Source organism: Dromaius novaehollandiae, chromosome 9 (genome assembly GCF_036370855.1).
Source record: "Dromaius novaehollandiae isolate bDroNov1 chromosome 9, bDroNov1.hap1, whole genome shotgun sequence".
In the NCBI taxonomy this organism is placed as follows: Eukaryota; Metazoa; Chordata; class Aves; order Casuariiformes; family Dromaiidae; genus Dromaius; species Dromaius novaehollandiae.
Genome location: NC_088106.1, coordinates 25623477 through 25645871, shown reverse-complemented (window position 1 = coordinate 25645871; position 22395 = coordinate 25623477). Strand labels below are relative to the sequence as shown.

Genomic DNA, 22395 nt, shown 5'->3' with positions numbered 1-22395 from the left:
AGATGTAGCTGAGGGACTTCTCAGCGCAGTCGCGTGCTTGGAAGTGGAGACGGAGAGCGAGCCACTCTGTTACTGAGCTTGGGCATCTGATGGGGAGGGCGTGAGGCTTTTTGTCCAGACCTTTGCACTGGTGTCTTCCTCCTCCTCCGAGTCTAAATGCAAAAGGACTGGGAAGATGCTCAGTGAAGGATCTCATCCCAGGATAAGACTTTTCTTAGCAAGCATCCACATAAACCTACCACAATTAGTGGTAGTGCAGGCTGGCCAGCTGCCTGGCTCACTTCTCCCCCAGATTAAAGGAGCAGCACAAACCCATACCGGCTTCAGATTCAGCCTGTGTGTAAGGTTTAACCTGCTCTTAAACCATTTTATGTCTATGCAGGGCAGCGTCTGCCTCCCCCGACACCTGGGCTCCAGTGCTGGAGCGCCGAGAGCAGCGGGCCCAGCCGGGGCCCCGGGAGCACGTGCCGTGCAGGCAGACCGCGGGAACGCTGCCAGCGCTCCAGTCCTGCACACCATCACCGCCCGCCCTCGCGGTAATCCCTGTCCCCTGTTCTTCCAGGCAGGGCATCAGGCTGCTTGCAAAGAGCATCCTACCCTGCCTCTGCCCGTCTGCTCCCTCCTCTCTCTGCAGCCTGGAAGAGGCACCAGGAGTCAGGCAAATTGTTTGCAAAAGCTGTGTCTCCATGCCCGGCTCTCCTCGGCATGCCTGGCTCCGAACGGCACTGGCTGTAACTGAATTACTTGCAGAAAATGCAATTTTGCAATAAGTGAACCTGTATTCTGCAATATCACTAACAGTTGTTGTTGTTCTTTTTCTGAGGGCTCATTTCAAAATACTTTGTATGTCCTTACAGATATTTCATCTCCTCTGATCTCAGAGCGCCTTTGGGAAGACTTTGCTGCAGCAAACCGAAGAGCTGGAAGAGGAAGAGCGAGGTCTGCGTGCAGGATGCTGTCGCCTGCCGTCAGGTGAGATTAACACATGGTTAGACGTGCAGTTTTCACCCAGACTCATAGGGCATGACCCCAGACCTGTTAAAGGCAGGAATGTATGGGTACGCCTCAGAAACCGTGTGCTTGCTCTTTGGTCTAGCAGTGGGGGCAGCAGCGGGGCCTATGCTGCGGTGGGTACCACGCGCCGCACCCTGCGCAGCACCCGCTTCCCCTTGCTCCGCGGGGTCGGTAGGGAAAACCACCCCGCCACGGAGCTGGGGCAGGTACCGCCACTCGGGAGCTGTAAAGCACCCCTAAAGGTCGCGACACAGGCATAACCATAACCATAACTGTAACTCCCTTCTTACTCGTCCAGTGAGAAGACGCGACTTGCTACCAGCCAAATTCTGCCTTCTCTTATGCTGGTAAGAGGCAGCTGCCAGGGAAGCGCAGGGATTTAAGCAGGATCATTGTTTTGGCGCACGTGGCAAGCAGCTCTCCTGTTCCAGGATCCAAGCTTTTATAACAACACTAGTCACATTAGCAGCTCGACTGGAGCCTAATTAGTGTCTAACTTGGCAAATTGTATTTGTGCACACTGCTACTTGCTCATGCTTGTGTCTTTGACGGAAAAATGGAAGAGTCTGAAAACAGCTTATGCCTAAAGCTAGTTTAAGCCAGAAGGTGCTTGCGAGCCGTATTTTCCACGCTTTGGGCTGCAGGCAGCCCTTGGGTACCTGCTGGGCGCTGCTGTGCTACGCCGTGGCGTTAGGTGTCCAAAGGTGCCCTGGAGCGCGTCGGAGCAGCGAGCAGAGCGGCTGCAGGCGGCACGGCGAGCCAAACTGCTCTCCCGGAGACGGCAGGCAAGCACCACGCCAGGGAAAGCTGCTTGGCTCTGTTTGGCTTATGAAATATTGATAACGTCTGCTTTGCGTATTCAAAATCAGCCTGTGATAATCAGGATAGATGACAGCGCTGCTATAACTGGGCCGTATGTATAATAGGGATAAATCAGCTCACTTTTTGTTTGCTTCCAAAAAAAATCATCTCCTCGCGGGAGCCGGGCAGGGAGAAGGCTTTGCAGACTGCCGCCAAAGCGCTCCCACGGGGCTGGGAAACTTTCCCACCGGGCAGGTACGAGGCGAGAGACCCTCTCTCCGGTTCCTCCTTTGTCCGCGCTATTCCTGTCGGATTCAGCGCTGGGGGATGGGGGGCTCCGTCCCGCTGGGATGCCAGGAAGGGACGTGCCGGCCAGCAGCCAGCCCTGGGCGCCGCCGCGGGAGGGGGGCTGCGGCGCGGTGCCTCCCGCCCGCCCGCCCTGCGCCTGCCCCCGGGGCGGGGGGGTCCCGGCGGCCGCGGCCCGGCCCCGCGCCGCCGCCGCGCAGCGCCGCGCGGGGGAGCGCCGCTTAAATGCCGCGGCGGCGGCGGCAACAAAGGCGGGCGGCGGCGGCGAGCGGAGGGGCGGCGGAGCGGCGCGGCGCGGCCCCCGAGCGCAGGTGCGCGGCCGGCAGCAGGCACGGAGGCGGCGGTGCGGGGCGGTGCGGGGCGGTGCGGGGGGGCGGCGGCTGCGCGGGGCGGCAGCGGGGCGCGGGGGGCGGCGGGGGAGGCTCGCCGGGGCTGCGCGAGGCTGCGGGAGAAGCGGGCGCGGTGGCCGCCTGCAAATAGCTTCACGGTTTTTTTCTTTTCTATTTTTTGTTCTTTATCCTTACAAATGCCAAAGGGAAGATGTTAAACTTTGTTAGCAGACCCGTAATTGCCTCTACCTGCAGCTGACTGGGCGGCTGCTCCTCTGCAGCCCGCCCGCCTTTGTCCTCAGTCGCTGCTGCCTCCCCTCGCACCGCCGCTAGCGCGGGGACGGGGCGCAGAGCCGCCGCTCCGGCCCCGCCGCCCCCCGCTGCCCGGGCCGCGCTGCGCTGCGCTGGCGGAGGCGGCGCCGCCCGGGCGGTGGAAGCGGGCAGGAGGCGAGTGAGGAACGCATCCCGTGCTCGCAGGTCCTCCTTCTCCTGGAGTTTGTCCGTGTCCGCCTCTGGATCTCTCCTTTGGGAGACCTTTGCTGGTGCGGGTCGGCGCGTGCGGACCTGCGAGGTGCAGCAAGGGATGCGCTGGAAAGGGCCGGGCTTGAGAATTCAGAGCAAGTCAGGTTACGGAGGAGGAGAAATATCTGTTTAACTGCTGAACTTTTCTTGTCGTTATTCACTGCCGCTTTTCTTTGAGGGTCGAATCTTTATCTGCTTTATTTATATAAAGCCTGTCTGTGAGTAGGCACAGTAAAGTAGAAACTGGAGAAATAAAGGAAGGGAATCTGCTGTTCCTTTAGAGGAAGTGTTCCTGGTGTTATTCTCATAACTTTTTACTGTAACTTGATCTAATCACTGATAATGTCAAAACCAAAATATCTGAGTGGGAAAAAGTGTTGTCAAAGGGCGGGTGAATGTAACAGCAGACTTTATTTGCTTGGCTCTGACGGGCTGAGAAGTCAGAACTGCGTATTCCGAGCCATGCTCCTTTCTCCCGTGTTAGGCTGTGCGACTCGTTTCTGTCCTAGTGGCACGCTCGCCGGACTGCGCTTGCCTAAAAGGTCAATAAATAACCTAACTGGATTTTAAAACCCTGTTTACAGAAGGGTTTGTGGAATAGCTTTCCTGGGCCGAGCTGAACTGAGCTAACTTAAACATTTGGGAGCGCTCTGTGGAACGGCTGCACCATCCTGCCGTTCTCCCGAGAAGGGCAGGGAGATGGGGATGAAATCCCAGCTGTGTGGGATTAAGCCCGTTACAGAGGAGGAGATGGGAAGGAAGAGACTGCTTGTTTTCTGACCTCTGATGCATTTTTGATTCTCGTAGCTGGTCCTGTATCTTAAAAGGTTGGCCTCATCTGCTGGAGTGCAGGATAGGATAAGGTCATGAACACGTATCCCTAGCACTTCATAATCGCCCCTTTTGCCTGAGCCACAGCATTAGTGAAGGTTTCAGTGAAGTCCTGAGCGACTTTGGAGTTTGTATAGACATGAGTGATGCTGAACGTTCCCCAGGAGGAAGAATATTCCCAGGAAAAATGCTGCCTAGAAGGCCTCTGGGACAGGAGCCAAGAGAGTCTAATGAGGCAGACTTTTTTTCCTGTTAGTTTTAGCTTTTCCTCTTGGAGGGTGAGGGCTGAGGGGGCTGGCGTCAGCCGGCCTGGGGCTCCGAGGGCACCAGCCTTTCCCCGAGACTCGTCTATTCTGGGCAGCAGATCTCCTCACCTCAGCAAAAGCTGCTGCTTGGGGATGATGCAGGTGCGGAGTCTGGTTGAATCATCTGTTTTCTTCTGGTTTAGCTAATAAATCTGTTTGCTGCTGCTGGAGGTGATCGTGCTGCAGAGGCGAGTGGCTCGGTGGCACCGAGGCGTGTGCGCTGGGACGAGCTCCAGCACAGCCGGCTGCGGGTGCCAGCCAGGGACGCCCTCGCAGGGCTGCAGCTCCTCCGCTGACAGCTCAAGGTAAATCTGTCCGCGCTGGCTTCTTGCGCGCATCTTTACAGACCCTTCCTTTAGGTTGGTAAAATACTCGAGTTGCTGTGGAGAGCGCTCTGCTTTGGGCTGTGTCCGTAAGGAACGGTGGCTGTTTGGTGCAGGCTTTCTGGGTCTGTTGTGCTGTTTTTTGCCTGTGTGTTCATCTCTGTGACAAAAGCTGTAGCTGAGCTTAAAACTCTTCTCGCCAAGGAGACTGACACCCGGTCTAGCGAGCTGCCACGTGTCAGCTGTGCTGCAGTCATCCGCCGTGTGTGGATCTGTTTCCAGCTGACAGCAAATACAAGGTTAATTTTCTTCGTTTAAATGGCCATAAAACAGGATCTTCTGTCCTCTGCCTTATTCCTGTGCAAACAAATATTTGTTGATGAGGCTTAGATAACACGACTGCCTGTTTGGTAACTACTGTTTGTTTGGAAATACTCTGTAAGTTGGTTAAAACCAAACTGTGGCGACGGAGGCGTACCGTCATTGACTGAGACCTAATTTTTTGGAGACAAACTGGGCAAGTACTTGAATCGTGGTTTGTAGCAGTTGCAGATGGTGTTCAGTACTGCAGGAGCTGGAAGGGCATGGGGGGAGACTAGAGTTCCCCGTATGACATGGCAAGCTGGATGCAGCCCGTAATGCTTCATATCTTTCATGGTCTCCTTGAGACCGTGGCTCAAGAGGTGCTTGACTGCACAAGTGGGATTACTGTATATTCAAAGGCTTGTTTCCCTGCCGGTCTTTGTGGGAGGCTGGATGGCCTGCTGAGGGACAGACTTTGCCAAAGGTAGCATATACGTGACACCACCCGTGCAGGTGTCTTAACCTTAGATAACTGTGAAGCACAAGTCTCTTCCTGCTTCAGTTTTGCTCCTGGCGGGAGGAAATGCAGAATAAGTGCTGGCCAAAATCCACGTCAGGTTCTCCTGCCCTCTGCTCCCAGGCTGGTGTGGCTGGTTGGCCCTGAGGAGGGGTGTGAACTAAGGCTCTCCCACCTTCCTCTGCTTCTCCTGACCCGCTTGATCTGTTGCCTCAGCAGCTTTTGAAGGGATGGAAATGCTGCAGTAAGGTTGGAGTCTTTCACAGGAAAGTCTAAGCTGCAGGCTAGTGTAGCACTAGGTAAAAATATCTTTTTCCTATTCTCAGCTCAGCATTTATAAGGATCATGAGAAAAGATGAGACAAAATCATTTTGATGATGCCTTACAAAAAGCACGGACCCCTCCTGTGGTCCTTGGATTTGCTGGGGTAACGTAAATCAGAATTCTGCAAAGGATTAGCAGTCAAAGAGCATTATGACTCAATTTGATACTTTATCTTAAACATAGCCTTTCTTAGATTGCTGACCTACTTTCGCTATAACTGCTTCAGCGTGCACAGGCTTTGTTTCTGCATCGAAGGTGGTATACGTCCTGCCGAGCTCCTGGACAGCTCTTCGTGTTTGGAGAATGTTTCCTTTGAGATTGCATACAGATTTACTAAAACTCCTGATTGCTATGGATGTGCTTGAAGCTTGTGCCACTTGACTGGCAACTTTTCTGTTAAGTGCTACTATAAGTGATTCCTCTGAATGTTCTTTCAGTTGCAAATGGGCTGATTATATTGATTACAAAACTAGAACATGAAAGAAGACACTTCCAGTATAAAGTGCTCTTAGATGTTTAGCCCAGCAGGAATCATTGTGATCAAATGTTCTAGTTACTCAGGTGATTAAAAACTTGGAATACTTTGTATGTTTAGGCCACTTGCTGATAGGTGGAATTAAGGTTTGTTGCCTTTGTAATAGGCACACTGCAGTTCAGCCTGTAGTGAAATGTGAACCCCAAGCTTCCTTCATAAAGTCCATCCCAGTGGTTCACAGATTGTACTGATGCAAATGCAGGTCTGATTAAGTTTGTAAAGTTTAGACTGTGCTTTGCTCACTTGATCTTTGGCAATACTTTGCTCACTGGATTATTTGGCCCTAGTGTCACATCTTCTTTCTGCAGTGCTAGATGACTGTCTTTCTCTGGTATAGGTGCGAGTGCACGTTGGCATGACCTAGTTGTGCATTGGCTTAGGCTGGAAATCAGAAGAAGGTTCTTGCTATCAGAGTACTGACACTTCAGATCAACCTTTCAGTTGGAATAGCTGTAAACAGCAGCAAAACTGCTTTGGAGATGGACTGTTATTGATTTGCAAAGGGTTTTATATGACGTACTGACCTGCAGGAGAAGGGCCTTTGTGAATGAGGACGTCCTTTCCAGCATTATGTTCCTGTTGGCTGAAAGCCTTTTTAGTTGTCATGCTAACACATTTTTAAGAACTCGGTTCTTTTCTGAAGCTCTTCTATGAATTAGTGTACCTCGCAGTACCAGCTTATCGCTTCAGAAACGCAGTGGCTCAAAGGCTTATCTTTCTGCCCTGCTGCCAATACCTCTGCTGAAGAGCAGCTCCCTAGGGGAGAATTGCGCTGTCACCTGGCCGACCAGCACGTGGCCAGCAGGGAAGAGAAGGATGACAGAAAAGTGCTGTCAGGCCTTGGCCTTCAGGGACCAGGACATAGTCACGATAAACTCTGTGCCACTACCTTGGGACACTTAGCAGATACTGAATCATGACCAGTCTGTTAAAGACAGTGGTAGCAAAAGGCTCATCACAGGTATGGATAATTGCACTGAAGTCTAAGCAGGATTGCAAGGTTCCCGTCTGCTCGATGGGGACAGCCTAATTACTGACTTGGTTTTGTCCGTTAGCTCAGCTGCCTGCTGCTGAGGACTGTGAATGCAAAGCAGTCTGTTCCTTGCTAAATTTGAAGATCTTAGATCCTCTCTGGGGGCTGGGTCCTCATCTCCTGACGACGAGTGCTTTGACGCAGTGAATCGGAGCATGTGCATCTCTGCCATTTTGGCAGTTTACTTCTCCAAAGGGTGATTTTTGTTTGTTTATTAACTTTCCTGTCTATTGACCTTGACTTTGTAGTGGGTGAAATGTTTCTGCTATTCTGTCCCTTTTCTATTTCCACTAAGAACTCTAGGTCAACCTGTTCAGAGTTTTCCCAAGCATCAACCAAATGAAACTGGTACAATTCCTGTTAGTTAGTGACAGCAAAAGTCGACAGAAGTTCTGGTTAGCTTTCCTTCTGCCCCAGCTTGGGAAGGCAATGAACAATAAGAAATACAGCAGCTGTTGGCATACGTTTCTAAGAAAACCCTTAGGGCATTGATCTATGTTCAGCTGCACAGGAGAACAGGACTCTGTGCAGTTTATACTGGGATGGGGAGCTGGCAGTGTTGGCTTCCTCACTGAGTAAGGGGAAGCCTGGCATAAACAAGTCTCTGGGTGTTACATCTAATCTGGTCCTAAGAGTTATCAGGAGCTCACTTCTAGAAGTGCCAGGGCTGTGTGGTGGAGAGCCTTCGTGTAGCACAGGGAGTCAGTCTGCTGGTTTGTCTGCGTGGGCTCTGAGTGGTGCTTTTGCTCAGCTCAGGTTCGCAGGTACCTCGGCAGTGGAGGCTGCCTGCTGAGTTTTTGCCCTGTGTGCTTGGCTTTGGGTGTTTCTGAAGTTGCAGCTCTGCTAGAAAGTTATCAGATGCTGAGCTTAATCATTTGCTCATGATCTATCCCTCAGAATTTATCATAACCTCTGTTGGAGGGAAAAAAAAACCAAAAAAAACAAAGGTTGCACAGAAAACTGCAAGATAACATCTTGCTTATTCTCCTTTCCTCATACCTTAAAGGCCCATTGGGGAGATCTTTATTTAAAATAGAAATAGATTGCACAGCATATTCTGCCGCCCCCCCCCCCCCCCCCCGCTTTTACCAACAGGAGGTTGAAGGGCAGGGAGGCCTCCAGCTCTTCACCTCTGCCCTGGTGTCCCAGGAGCCTTTGCCCGCGAGCAGTACCTCCGTAAGTGCAGGAGGAGAGAGCTGCACTGTGCTAAACTGTCTGTGCACCTTTGATGTGCGCTTCCTCCAGAAACCATCAGCTGCTGAAAACTGAACTCGTCTGCCTTGGTTCTGCTTGCCAATATCTACCTCTGCCCTACTGCAACAAGCACCTAAATCAGGCTAAGACGGTGATGCTCCCCCCCCCCCCCCCCCACACACACACACTCCCACCTTAAATTCTCATTCAAGGTCTCATAGAGATAAGTTCATGCGAGTGAGTTGATTCATCTCTGTAAAAATGTCCTTTGGTTCACAGTTATAGCACAGAGCTGTTGGTTCTGGACCAGACTGTGGTTGGCATTTTGCTGGTGAGCAAGGTTGAAACACAGAGCAGGCTGTAGCTAGCATGCACCTCTCTGCCTGCCTGCGTTATCCAGACCTCGTGCAGGAAGGCCTGGCTCGTGCGGAGCTGCTGAAAGGGCTCAGGCTGTTTGCGGAGAGCTCTGGGGCTGCGTTCAGTGCCGTGCCTTTCTGCGCTTTACCGCAAGCGTTTAGAGGCTGGACCTGAGCGCGGGCTCAGCGCTGTGGTTGGCAGTGGGACTTTATGTCTCCTGGCAGAATTGCCATCTGCTCAGGTACTCAGGCAAGGATTTAAATCTGTGTTGTGTGAACGCAGAAGATCTGACCTCCAGATGAGTGATTATTAACCTCGGTGGTCTTTGGAAGGGGCCCACGGGCAGCCGGAGCCTGCCCCAGCCAGAAGGTGCAGCCAGCACAGGCTTGTTGCAGGATGATGCTGTCTCCGATCTTCGCGGTCCCTTTTGCCATGGCATCGGGAGGCATTTTGAAACCTTACCCAAATCTACGGTGCAACTTCTAAATACGTGTAGACAGCTACTACAGACTGCTTGTGCGAGAGAGGCTGGGCATGATCCAGAGACGGTGAGCAGTGGCAGCATCCCTGGTGACATTAGTGGTTGCCCGTGCTCTGCTGCGTAATTTGGTAGAGAGGGTCATCAGCTGAGCAGGAACAAGTGAGGACATCGGTATTCTGCTGGGCTCAGGCCCTCACGTGGGGCAGCAGAGATCAGCAAAACTCTCCTAGTCCTGGCTGGGCAAAGCTTGTTGGCTGGAGTACTGAGTTGGAGACTGGCCTGTCAATCTGTACAACTGTAAAATGTTGCAAAAAATTGAAGTCGTTGACAGCACTAATTAAAATTTTAATATGCGTTATGGCTTGTCTTTTGTGCCATAATAACATAGCATTCGCTGATTGGAAAATCAGAGTGGTTCAAAGCAGCCTGCCTGCAATCGTTAGATTTTTCTGGAAATACCCTATGCGTACCAACACCGTTCGCAGTCGATCAGAAAAATGTGTTGACAATATAACAATGGGATGGAATGACAATAAAAGATTGTCATGGCAATCTTGCAGCAATGATAACTATTTTACTAAAGTGGATCTCTTGGGGACTAAGAGATCTCTGGTCATTGTTTTCCCCCTGCAGATTACGAATCTTGAGGAAATGCTTTTATCTTGAAATAGCCTTTAATTCACAACACCAGAATAACAACAGTTTCTCCGTTTTTCTAAATTTGTTTATAAGACATAACCCTCAGGAAAGGCTACTAAACGGAGGATAACGTAGAGTTCCACGTGCCTTCTAAAGAGTAATTAGGCACAGAGCATCTTAAACCAATTCATTTCCAAAGAATGGACACAAAATCGCGAGGCTTTCAAGGACTTCTAGGTCTTTGACATGGTCAAAGTGTACTTGAAAATGTACTCTGATAGATCAGAGAAGAGATTTTCCTGTTACCTGAGTTGCCTTGTCTATCAAGAGTATTTGAGAATTTGACTTAGAACTTTTAATTTTGGACTATGTTTTTCAGAGCAGACAAATAATCACTCTGCTCCCTGGGTTATTCCTGAATGTCTGCCATTGGTGTGGCACACTGAATGTTTCAAAGCTGCTCCTTTTGCTTGTTTTACCCAAGTGAGGATGTTCCTGTGTGAGCTAAATTGGGATGTTAGGATTTCATCTTTTTTTGAGGTATTTGGCTTATGTTCTAATTAAGAAATAAAAGCTTAATTCTGCATAACTTGAAGATTTTACTGCTGTCCAGGGATGGATAATTAGGGTGTTAGGTTCTTGATTCTCCTTATGACCTGATGCTAATCCTGCAACCCTTTGTGCTTGCAAGGGATCCTATGGGAATTAGAGATCTGGATGTACAAGATTATAGTTTTTAGATTTTATATTATTTATATTTCAATATAAATCCTAACCCAGCTTTTATTTCCGCATTAGAGATTGAGTATGAAGAATTGTGAGGGAGCTGGGCATGTCATAACTGAGATCCATCAGCAGAGATGTAAACCTTGTGGTCTGGCTTCTCTGTACTGATTTTTCACGGGCAAGTTTGACTGAAATACTGTGTATGTTTTATGAGCGCCTGGAAGGTGTTTCATGGGTCTTGGTTTCTTCCAGGACAGATATTGTGTCTGTGAATTTAAAGTTCATTTCCTGTTAATAGTTGGTCTTGCAGTCTTGAAATTCACTTTCTACAAATGTTTATGCCAATAAAAGTGTGGAGCTTTCCTGGGGAGACCGTAAAAGAGTCACCAGTTCTGCTTTAACAAATTCCTTCCAAAACTTGATGGAATTTATAGAATCTGTGTAACTTTGCTTACTAAGCTGCCTTTTGCCTTTCTGAGTAAAATGCTTTCTGGAAAGGAATCGCCAGTAAGTTATATTCTGTAAGTAACTTTCAACATACACTGATGGGACAGGTATTGTCCCCCCCTGCAAAATTCCCCAAGCAGGGCAGAATCCAGAGGAAAAAAAGTTGAGAAAATCCATACTAGGCCAAATGAAAACATTTTCTCTTATGTATTTGATTTTCCAGGATTTTATTACCTAGCACTTGACGATATTACACTTCCATTGTTTTAAAGGGTCCTGCACATTAAGGAGGGTTTTGTGTTAACCTGGAGAAGATCACTGTTGCTCTGGAGTAATCTTTTGGACCAGAGAATATAGACAAGCTAAGGACAAAATAGTCAAGGCAGCTTGAAGGCATCAGAAATGAGAAGCAGAGTAGTCTGAAAACTATGGTGGCATGTCGCTTCAAAGGAGAGCTTCTTTAGGATTTTGGAGGTGATGACATGCTTTTGGATGCTGGGAGGGAGAGTCGTCTTGGGTAAGAGAAACTATGGGTAACCTGAGTGTAGTGAGGGAGAAAACGACAATGTGTGTGCTTGAAAGACGCCAAAGGCTGATGGTGGAGAGAAGGAAAGGAACACGTAATAAAGATGGCATCGGACAGCGTTCTTTACGGAGCTGCTTTGTGGAGAAAGGCCCGATCATGGAAAGAAGTATGATGGAGGCTGGAGCTCTTTGCAGGAATAAGATAAACAAGGGTATCTACTGTAGGAAGGAGTGGCAAAGTGGATTTAAGATTGAAAAGGACTGTGCAGGATCAAGGAGATGAGCAGAACAGAGAATGGATTCAGCTTGAAGGAATTTCGAGCAGAGATGAAGCAGATAGTCCCAAGGACATGTTTTGGTGTCAGGGAGGAAGGGGAATTCCAGGCGACAAAGAGGGGATTGACGGAGAGAAATGTTATTTACGCCTGTGACTTGCAAAAGCTGGTTTTGAGAGACATGGGAGTGGCAACCCAGAAAAGAAGAAAGAGCAACATTGGGAGAATGCTTTAATTCAACAATGAATTGCATGATGAGTTAGTCAGACTTTCTTTTTATGATACAAGTTGGTGACTTTGAGATGGCTGGAACTTCCTTGCTCTTCAAACTTTAATGGGTGCTTAAAGAATAACTCTGAAGCACAGGATGAATAGTTCACCTGTGGATTGAAAAGCCTGAAAATGTAGCCAGCACTTGACTTTGAGTAATGGCCCAGTGTGTTCTGTTTATGGACCTTCACGGTGTTGACTGTGCTGAGCCTCGCTGCAAGACTGGGCTTTGTAACAGGGGGGCTGAAAAGTGGGATGAGCCCTAGGGGGGGAAGGCAGATGGGAGAAACACAAAGAAGGAATCTCACTCTTTAGATTTATCTGCTAATTTTCATAGCAGTCGCTATGTGCTCTCTTTTCTTTAGTTCTTTTACAATCTAGTGTGGGTGTGGTCTGGGAATGTTTTAGGTATTCTGGATGGGGTTCAGCAGTTTCACGTGTGTTTAGGAGCACCTTTTTAAAAACAGAGTGAGAACTACTCCAAACCTGCATTTGAGGTAAAAATCAAGTTCACTTAGAAATGAGACATAGCTCCTTTCTGTCTTTCCTCACTCAATTTTGGATGCTGCTTCTCTTTCCACTTTTACTCTAGGTAAGTGCAGGTGATATGGAGGTCCTGTCACTCTGTTCTTGCTGTGATTGTGATCCCTGGCAACCAGGGAGAAATCCCAAGAACAGGTTCTCATCACCATCTGTCGCAGGTTTGTAGTTCAAAATTCACACGTGTAACCAGTCCATTTGCAAGCCACCAGTCTCTGATTTTGGCTGGACCCTAGGGAAGGGTTCCTGGTAGGCATTTTAGAGAGATGAGTTCAGCTTTGTGTTTCATTGTAGTGTTCAGGTAAATCACTGTGGAAAAACGCCAGCGTTGTCCATCTGAAAGTGAGTGGTGTTTTGCAGTGAAATACATGCTTTAAGGTTGGGAAACTCTCCTCGTTATTATGGTAATGTAATCAGATAAATATTTAATTAGATGGATGGATAATCATATAGTTACAATCTAAGGAGAGAAGTTCAGAAAAGGCAACTAATTTAAATTAGAACTTGAAGCCAGAAACCTGTGTTAAGCCGCAATGTGGACACTCTTAATTTGGGTTAATTCATGCTGGAACAGCATCTGCTGCTGTCCGAAGACCTCGCTCTCTCTTCCCAGCTCCCGTCCGTGCTGTCTTGCTCTTCCCCCGGCCTCTTCTTGATCACTACAGCTCTGTCGCTTGCGGATCCCCCGTGGTTGCTTTAACTCACTAACCTGGAAGAAAACCACCCCGGGGTGTGAAGAACCCCATCCGTGGCTCTCAAGGAGCGGCGTGAGTGTGCAGAGGCCACGAGCGTGTGTCGTTGTAGCCCCTGCGTCCTGAGGACCGTGGCATGTGTGCTCGTTCCTGCACGTGGCATCTCTAGTCACCTGGTGCTCAGAGGGCTTGGCAAGGCCGTGATTACTTTTGGAGAGCCTAGCTTACCATTTTTTCCCTAAACTCAGCTGCCTGAATTTCAGCAACCACAGGCTGATGCTGTTGGTGGGGATTTCATCACTATCCTTTTCCATAGTTGGCTCATTTTACTAAAATAAAAATGCTCAGGTTGTGCAAGGAGGTAATCACCTTCTACTTCTCCCAGTCTGAGCATACCCCACAGGTATTGCCTCTTTGAATACTGCATGTCATAATCTTGCAATTATTTTTAAGTGTTTCTTAGATCAGCAGCCTAAAGAGCGTCTTGCAGGCATGCCCAGAATACAAAGTCTGCACACCTTTTTTCTTTGCCCAAATGCCAGCCTAATCACATGCTCCAAGAAACCACCTCCCCCTGCCAGTATTGCTCCTCTTAGCCTTTCTCACCACATACCTTATTTATTTATTTTTAAACAGGTACCAGATTGTGGTGTGTTGGAGCTCCCACAACTCGCGCCAGAACGTAATGGGGTCTGCTCCTAAGCAGCTGTCTCCTAGGAGCTGGCTCGCCTTTGGGTCTCACTCATCCTTGGGAGCCTCTGAGCCCACACACATCCTTTGCCTTTTTCTCTTAAATTCCATGAAAAAAACCTCTAGAATTAGTAGCAGAATGGGTCTAGACATTTCTTTTTTTCTTCTCTGTAGTTGCCCTTCTTCCATCCTTCCAAAACTGAGGTTAGCTATTATTACTGTTAAAAGTAATTTTAATGAACTTTTTATAGGCAGCTACCTTAAGACTGTTAGGTATGTGTTTGTGTCAAAAGATAGGTGTACCAGTCCATATGTGTTTCTTTTTTCCCCAAAAGAGGCCCTTTCCCAAAGGTGATGCTGCAGGCCTGTCTCTGAGCACTGGACAGAAAGCCGTCTTGAGTACTGGTTCATGCCGTCTTGGGCGCAGCAGGTAGATGAGGAAGCAGAGTGGATGGGTTGTATAAACTACCCCCTTGTAAAGGGTTAACCAAAGCCTGGAGGAGAGAGGCTAGGGAGAAGCTGCTTCAGTATTATTGACTGAAAAAGAGCAGTTTTTCACCTCTGGTTTGGGGAAGAGGATCAAGGTGGCTGAGCTTGAAATGGAGGTATTATTCATGCTTGTAGTGCCTTGTCTGTGGAAAGTGGTGAGGAAAATTATGTCTGCAAAGCTGATGGATCTGAAAAAAGGATCCTAGAGAGACGTTGCCTGGATGAGGCTGCTTCTGGGTAAAAGCAATTGGCTTAGGCACGATTTGCATAGATAGTCTTTCATCCTGGCCTTGATGCGGCTCCCGCCTGAAGTCTGGATGCCGTGGGAGCTGTTGCGTGGGGTCAGCTGTCCCTCTGCCTTGCTGCTAGCGTGCGTCCTGCTGGGAGCTGCCTCTTGTGAAGCGGGAAGACAAGGCGCTGCTTGAACCTGCCTCCCTAACAGACAGGTTCCTAGCCCTGTTAACAGGGAGGTGGTGGCAATAGTGGGAGATTTCTTAGCTGGCGTGTCCTATTGCTGCTACGGCTAAGGTGCGCGCTTCCCCTGGCTGGCGGCGAAGATAGCAATCAGTAATGAGTGTTTCGATTCCGGCCCTTGAGGGGTGTTCCTGGGTAACAGAGGTTAAGGTCTCGCAATCTCGGATGTGCCAGGCAGCGATCGCATCCTCCCCAAACTCCTGCCAAAGGCACTGCCTCAGTGCCTGCGCTTCTCTCTGCTTTCTTGGCCTCTGAGCCTCTTCTCTGTGCCCAGCGGAGGAAGGATCCTGCCAGTTCTGTGTTTTATCCCGAGCTTGTGGGCGAGTTAGTCTCACATGTGGGTTGGCATGCTGTGCACGGGCTGGTTTCCCTGAGGGTGAAACGCTGTCGGGCTTGCTGCTGGTTCCGCACGAGCTGGGTGAGTGCCTCCTCTTCTGCTCCTTCGTATTCAGGGGCTGGCATCTGAATTTCTGTCTTCTGCAATGCCATTGAATTTGTCCAGTGTTTGCAAAGACCTGTTTTTCCGAGGTGGAGATGATTTTTCTGTCTAGGTGTAAGCTGCACAGAGGAGGGCATGTAGCTGGCGTGAATTGTAGCGGTCCGCAGTAGTCCTAGGCATGTCCTAAAAGTTGCTTTAATAAAGGGAGAAGGGCTCTTAAATGAGAATGAAATGACTTGTGTAATTCACTCTGAAATTCTTGCTTTCTGCTCATCTAGTTTCAGCAGTGGTTGGTGTCCCAGGTCTTTCTTGTGCAGGATTGTGAAGTGATTGAAAAAGTAAAGGTGAGCAATGGCCTCTTGAGCTGAGGGCATTAGGCCAAGCGAAGTCACATCGCATCGAAGTGAATGTAATGTGCATGTCTTTTTTTTTTTCTTTTTTTTTTCCATTCTGTTTTGTAGCAGAGATGGTATCCTAGTAGTATCAGGCACTTCAAAAACTTAAATATAAATGCAACAGTTTACCTGGTATTAATGGGAGGCTTATCAAGTAGTACTGGGTCCTTGTGGAACTGTAAAGCTCTCAGACATGGGTCTTAATAGTGCAAGAGAAGGGCTGTAAAGTCAGGTGCTCAAAATGCAAGATAGACCACTATTTAAGTCATTTACATAGCCCAAATGTATCTTTAAATGTGTGCTACAGCTTCTGATTACATAATTTTACAGCTTTTTCCCAGCTTGTAAATGCCTTGCTTATTGTACAAAATTAATTTTTTTTCCTCCTCCTTGCTGCTCTGAGACAATGCTCTATTCTCTGTGCACTTAAGCCTTGCCCCAGGACACAACCACAAGTTCTCTAATAGGCTTCTCCGAGGTGCCCCTGGTGAATGTCTGTGTACCTCCATTCGTAACGTGTTGACAGGAAAGCATCTTGGTACAGGTGGAGACACCTGCGGCACACGTAGGGTCCCCAGGTGATTTTGGGTTTTCTGCTGGGAGATTGCCGGGACCTGACGCCTCTAAATGCATAGTGCCTAATAATCTGACTTCTGTGGAACTCAGTTTTGGTGCTGAGCACTCAGCCCGCGTGCAGACAAGATTGTGGGTCTGACCTGGTGCAAGCGTCTGACAATAAGGAATATGAAAAACTGATTTTTAAGATGTTCGTTTGGTATCACAGCAGCTCTAACAGAGGTGGGGCAGGAATCACTTCTCTCTGGCAGCTTTAATTTGCCTTTGCCCTGACACTTAATTTGTCCTTTAATGCCTTATTTACTACACACTCAACTTCTTCACTGAAAAAACAGGAAGAAGCTTGCTTCAATGTTCTGCTTTAGAGAGCACTTCTGTTGCATGAGGAAAGTGTCCTGTGGCAAAACGAGGCACGGGATTATAATGTTTATCAGATTTGGGGAGAAAGGAGGGAGCTATTCTGTTCGGTGCTGGGCTCCAAAGTCCACCATGCAGATTTCAGCCACTTGAGTGACCAGCGGGCAGTGGCAATGAAACACTGATCCTCTGTATAGGTCATCGGTGGGGAGGACAAGTTGATCTGAAGCCCCTCAGTACTTTGTGCCAGTTCCCAGCAGAGCCATCTTCTGTCCTCCATGTTCCGCTCCCCTGGGTCAGGTAGTCCTCTTTTACTCGGACATCTTCATTCCCACATCATATCCTTCTCTGACGGACCTGGCAATCCCTGTTCCTGTTGCGTTTGTCTCCTCCTGACCTCTAGTCCCTCTTGCTCTTCTTTCTTCCTTGTTCCCTTTGGTCCGCTGCCCTGCCTGACCTTCTGTTTGGCTTCTTTCCTTCTGCATTTGAATTAGAAAAGCTGGCAGAGGGAAGTAAATGAAGTTGCAGGCAATTCTGTAACTTTGTGTCTGGTCCTTGCTTGGTGCTTGGAGTCTGTGCTGCAATCGCAGGGAAAGTTTTGCTCGGTTCTGGGATATCCAAGTGGTGACCAGTGGGTGCAGCTGCCCTTGAGCAGCGATCCAGTGACTACCAGCTCCGTGTTCCTTCCTACACAGCATGTGGTCCAGGGTACCATGACAGGCTTATTAACTGACTATGTGAGTCTTGGGTCTTCAGCTGATGACAAAGTAATCATCATGATGAAGGTAAATATATTCATATTTGGTCTATTTGGTTTGGATTCCAACTCCTGGAACTATGAATATGTACATGCCTACATATATACAAATTACGTTCCCCATGACACAAGGATACTTGCAGACAATTTCCCTGCTATATGCTCATGCAGATTATCCCTGTGATCTGTGGTACCCAACCTGCCCTGTGGATGCTCAGTATAGTGAGGAGCGTGCTCTGAAACCACGCAGCAAAAGTGGGCCTTCCCTTCCCTCGGGTGCTGCGCTTGCGCTAGGATTAGAGGTTGGCCATCTCTCTCCTTTGTCCATGTGGTTCTTGGTCGCAGCCGTGTGCGTCTCTCTGTGTGTGCCTTTGTGCGTGCCGTGTGTCGGACCACGTACCAGCCGCAGGCTGGCAGCGTGCAAGCTGCCGTGTGAGCTGGGCTGAGTCATTACGAGCTTGGGAAGTGCTTTCTACTCAGCCTCGTGTGAACAGCTTTTACTGAGATGCTAGCCACAACCACGGGATAGTTTTAGAAGAAGATGTTCAGAGCATGCCTCTGTGTCATCTCAGAACTGCTTGTGCTCATCTCGCAAATGCTAGCGTGACTGCAGGCTAATTGCACTACATTAGCAGTCTTAAAAAGATTCCTACATCTGTGGCTTGTTCTCCCTGACCTGAGCAGACCTGATGCCTGATAAAAAGGGCATCCTTTTATATTATATTATATCCTTTTATATTATAACACACCCATTCGAGGACATTCCTCTCTGCACAGTTTGTCTAGCTATGCTTGCTGTTTCCTGGAAAAATTTCTCTTGATTGTTGTACGTAGGTGCTGTGTTTTTATTGATGGCATAGATGCATTGGCAATTCATCCGGAATGGGTAATTGATAGCTGAAGCTGTGCAAATTCTAAGCATTGACCAAGGAATCGATCACTTGCTGAGAGTATTCAGGCTGCTAGGGGAAAAAGCATGGTTCAAAACAAGGCTGCTAATGTGGGAATGACATTTTTGCTCCATTCTTTATTCTGACTTGAGGCAAATCACCTCGCTGCTTCGTGCCTCCATAAAAATGGAGACAGCTCTGTTCTGTCTCAGGGCCCTGTGAATTACAAGGAGATTTCGTGGTCTTCTGAAACTAAGCGTCTCTTCAGAGCAACATACCATTTAATTCTTCCACTCTGGGGTTTGCCCGGGGCGCTCCGTGTGTTGCTGTGCCAGCTGCTGTGCCAATGTCAAGTCCAAACAAGGATCATTTTGTTGGAGACGGGGACTGTGCGGATCCCCTCTAGCTCCGGTGATGCCACATTTCGCGGTCCCTGTCTCAACAGGCCCGCAAAGGGCAGGAACCTGGAAAGATCTGAACCTGGCACTTGGAAAAAAAAAAAAGTGGGAGAGTGCCGTTCCGTTAGTGGTGCAAGTTGTAACTGCTGAACAGAGGAAGGACCAAGTCGAAGGCCAAAAGAAGCATACGTATAGCATGGTGCTTTAGAGGTCTCTCTCCCCTTTCACAGAAGCATAACTGCAGGTGCAATCAGTATATTTTCACTGGCTCCCTTGCTTCGCTCCGGTTTGTGGCATCTCTTGCCTCCTCTGTGTACCCAAGGTTTTACAGCGCTAGTCTCCAGTTGCTCCTTCTTTTCCTTCCAAGCCCCACAGGCTCTTTCCCCTCGCCTGTGACGGACTTGCTGAGCTGACGAAACAGGTAACTTTCTGCAATGCCTCAGCTCAGTCTTCAAGTTTAAGTGTAAATGAGAGCAGAGGATTTGAGATCCCAGCAGGCCAAATTCTGTCCTAACAGCTGGCAGTTGAGTATTTTCTGGTTTCTGCTCTCTGGCAGGAGACCATGTAGCTCAAACAACTGTGTTTATACTAATATCCTCTTAGCCAATCTCCCTCCTCTGTGTCAGCCGCTGGAAAGAGCGAGCGGCTGGGGTGTTTGGCCTGGAGGCATTCTTGGATTGTGCGCTGTTTTTCTGGTAATGGTTTAATGATTTTCTATTTAACTGTAATTAACCTGACAGGCAGGGTTTTGATTATTATGTTTTAGAAGAATTGTGGTGGCAAGGGCTTCTAATTTTTGGATGAATCAGCATTAACAGTGAAGCAATAAACAAATATTTCTTCTCCCAGAATGCGGAGAGCAGAAGGGTTTCTTCTGTCGGAGGAGCACTTGTTTTTGTTGCAGCTGGGTAAGGTGGAGGAGACATAATTTTTCACCTGTAGGAAGAAGATAAACTATTCCCGCTATTCCAGATTTCTGCAGGCTGCTGGTAGGAGGGATGCTGGAATGGAAAGTGGAGCCTTGCTGCTTTCTTTCCCTCCTCCTGTTCTGCTTATCAGTAGTTGCTGTGACTGTTAGTGCCACATACCTGTCGCATTGAAGACTGAAGGTTCGTAGGGTGTTAGCTGACTTCCTCCAAGCAGATAAACTCACCTGAGCAGGTGCTGGACCGTCAGCATCCTCCAGTGTCTGTCAACACAGACCCTCTGTCTGGGGAGGGAAGAAGAATTAACAAACAATAAATTTGTCTGCTCTTGCTCACCTTTTTTCTGCCTCTGGAAGGTGGAAGGATATGCTTGAATTGGTCGAGGTATTCAGAATAGCCCTGGGGGAATAGCTTTGGGGAATGTTTATAGCATTGTTTCAGGGTGAGGGTAGGAGGGTGTGAGTAAACTTCAAATTTCTCAGCTCGACTCTGGCATCCTTGATGGTAACCTCCCTTCTGATAACACTCTGCTGGTGGTGCTCGTGCTTGCCCTGCAGGTCGCTGTATGCCCCTTTCGAGAACAAAACCTTCGGATTGTGTCAGCGTCTGGCTAAACAATACCTACGGAAAAACAGGATGGTGCCCGTGCCTGTACTGAATGAACGTGTGGCCGACCTGCCTCGTGTGCTAGCCTTGGATCTGCGGGGTGGGCGCCAGGCAGGTTTTGGGGAGCTTTAGCTTTGGTTGGGTGCCCTGAGGCAGCTTGTGTACCCAGGGAAGCCTGGGCCTCCATGGGAGGCTCGAGCACCGGCCGCTGCCCCACTCCACCGTGGGGCTGGGCGGCTCTGGCACAGGCGGTGCGGAGATGGGCCCTGTGCTAGCTGGGTCTGGCCAGCCACTCCTCCCCTGCGTGCGCATCCGGGCAATGGTTTAAAAATTATCCAGGACAAAATAGTCTCATCTCCAAGCTGTTTGTAGGACCTCCTAGTGCCTAGGGAGGATCTGGTGATTTCTCGCCTTCTGTTTTCTGCCTTAGTAAAGTACTAGCAATTCATCAGACAGCTGACATCGGACTGGGCCACCATTTTTTTAGCTGGTCTGTGTCCCCCCCCTCCCCCCATCTCCTACTCAATGTTAAAAGAGAGTGGGCTAGTTCATTTTCCTTGTCTTCCAAATTAAACCCTCTTGTTCCTTCCCTTCCCATTCCCCTGTTGAGGAGCTGTACTGCAGCTAGTCCTGTCTTGCAGTCTTTGGCTGAGAAGTCCAGCGTTAAACCACGCAGAGGTGATATGTCGCTTTTGTTAGGGGAACAGAATTAACCCTGTTGTGCTGGCTGCATTCCCTTCGGCTCCATGTATCCTGTTGCCAAGAGCTTTCCAGTATAAAGCAGCACTGTGGTGTTTTAAGCCAGTGCTGTGTGGTGGTGCTCCAGCCTGGTGACCTTGCAGGCTTGGGTTCTTGAAGACTAGGGAGTCATAGGGAACGTAGCATAAGAGACGCTCAGTATTTTAAAGGAGGAAAATATGCTGCTTTGTGGAAGCAGGTCGGGCTGCTGGGAGTCCTCTGCACACATCTGGGCTGTGACTTGGCGAGCGTTGGCAACACGCTGCACATCCGTGTTTACGTGGGGAGTGGAGGCAGGACGCGCTCTTGACCCCAGCTTTGCTGGGGGGGTTTTTGTTGTTTGTGAGGGGGTTTTGTTGTTTTTTAACAAGTTCTGTAAAGCAGAATAAAGGGAACAACTGCATGAAGCGTCTGTTTGGAGCAGCTGCAGGCTAAAATGGGGACAGAGATGACTGTGCTTCAGCCTGCAGTCGCCCTGTGTGGAAAGGACTCGAGGTTTTCCTCCTCTGCCGGGGGCAGCAGGAGGAGAGCTGCCTTGCAAAAGGCTGCTGCAGGGAAGATAGGAAAGGTTTTTCAGCCCAGAAAAGCGGGAAGATACTTTGGCAAGCCTCACAAAAGTGAGGCCCTTCCTTGCTAAGGCTCAGTAGGTGGTTTCCTAACGTTAGCTGTTTTGTTAACAGCCTAGGCCGTGTCTTATCAGGTAGATCTGTTGCCTTTTCCATGAGAGGTGGCAAAGGAGATGAAAAGTTTTCTGAACCCCTTTCTGTGCGCCAGATTAATTAGGTTTCCTGCCAGCCCCTGGGGCTCCTTATCAAAAACTGACAATAAGAAACAAAAATTGTGCTTGAATGGGCAAGAAATAACGCAGACCTGTGTCTCAGCCAGATTCACCTCTTGCGTGGCAAGAAGGCTAGTACGCGAGGCATGCCTTTCCCAGGACCTCGGGGACTACTGCAGGCAGAGCTGCTCCTGCTGCACCGACATGAGCAACCACGGGAGGTGAGGATGCAGTACTGCCAGGCGCGCTGGTGCTTCCCCTGGAGAAGGGGCACGCTGGGGTCTGCTGCAGCCATTTACACCTCTGCTGGGGGTGCAGGTCACCTAAGATAGTGTCATGGGGTGGTTGTGTCTGTTGCTTTACGGTGTGAGGAGTAACGAAGCTGGGCGCCCAGTGCAAGTGTCCTTCAGGTGGGAAGCGTCTGCCTGCTGGAGAGTTCAGCGGGGGAGGCTGTTGCGCAGGAGCTCCCTTGACTCCCTCCCTGCACGGGTGATGCTGATTCCCAGCCTGCACATTAGCTTTTGCCTCACTGTGAAAATCTTCCCTTTTTTTCTGTCCTGACGGACATGTTTTCTAGCAGCCTGAATCACTTT

General features: G+C 49.1%; 1 protein-coding gene across 6 annotated transcripts in view; it reads left to right on the top strand.

The window, feature by feature from the left end:
- Nucleotides 1-22395, top strand: part of ST6GAL1 (ST6 beta-galactoside alpha-2,6-sialyltransferase 1) — an 85743-nt gene that overhangs the window by 24150 nt on the left and 39198 nt on the right. For 2 of the 6 annotated variants that reach the window (XM_064516959.1, XM_064516958.1), the window contains exon 1: nt 2292-2432. The gene's annotated coding sequence lies outside the window, so the exon portion shown is untranslated. Of the gene's footprint in view, nt 1-857; nt 973-1791; nt 1928-1960; nt 2071-2291; nt 2433-4308; nt 4414-22395 lie in introns of those variants that run through there. The other 4 variants (XM_026109685.2, XM_026109688.2, XM_026109689.2 and 1 more) reach the window with 4 other exon arrangements.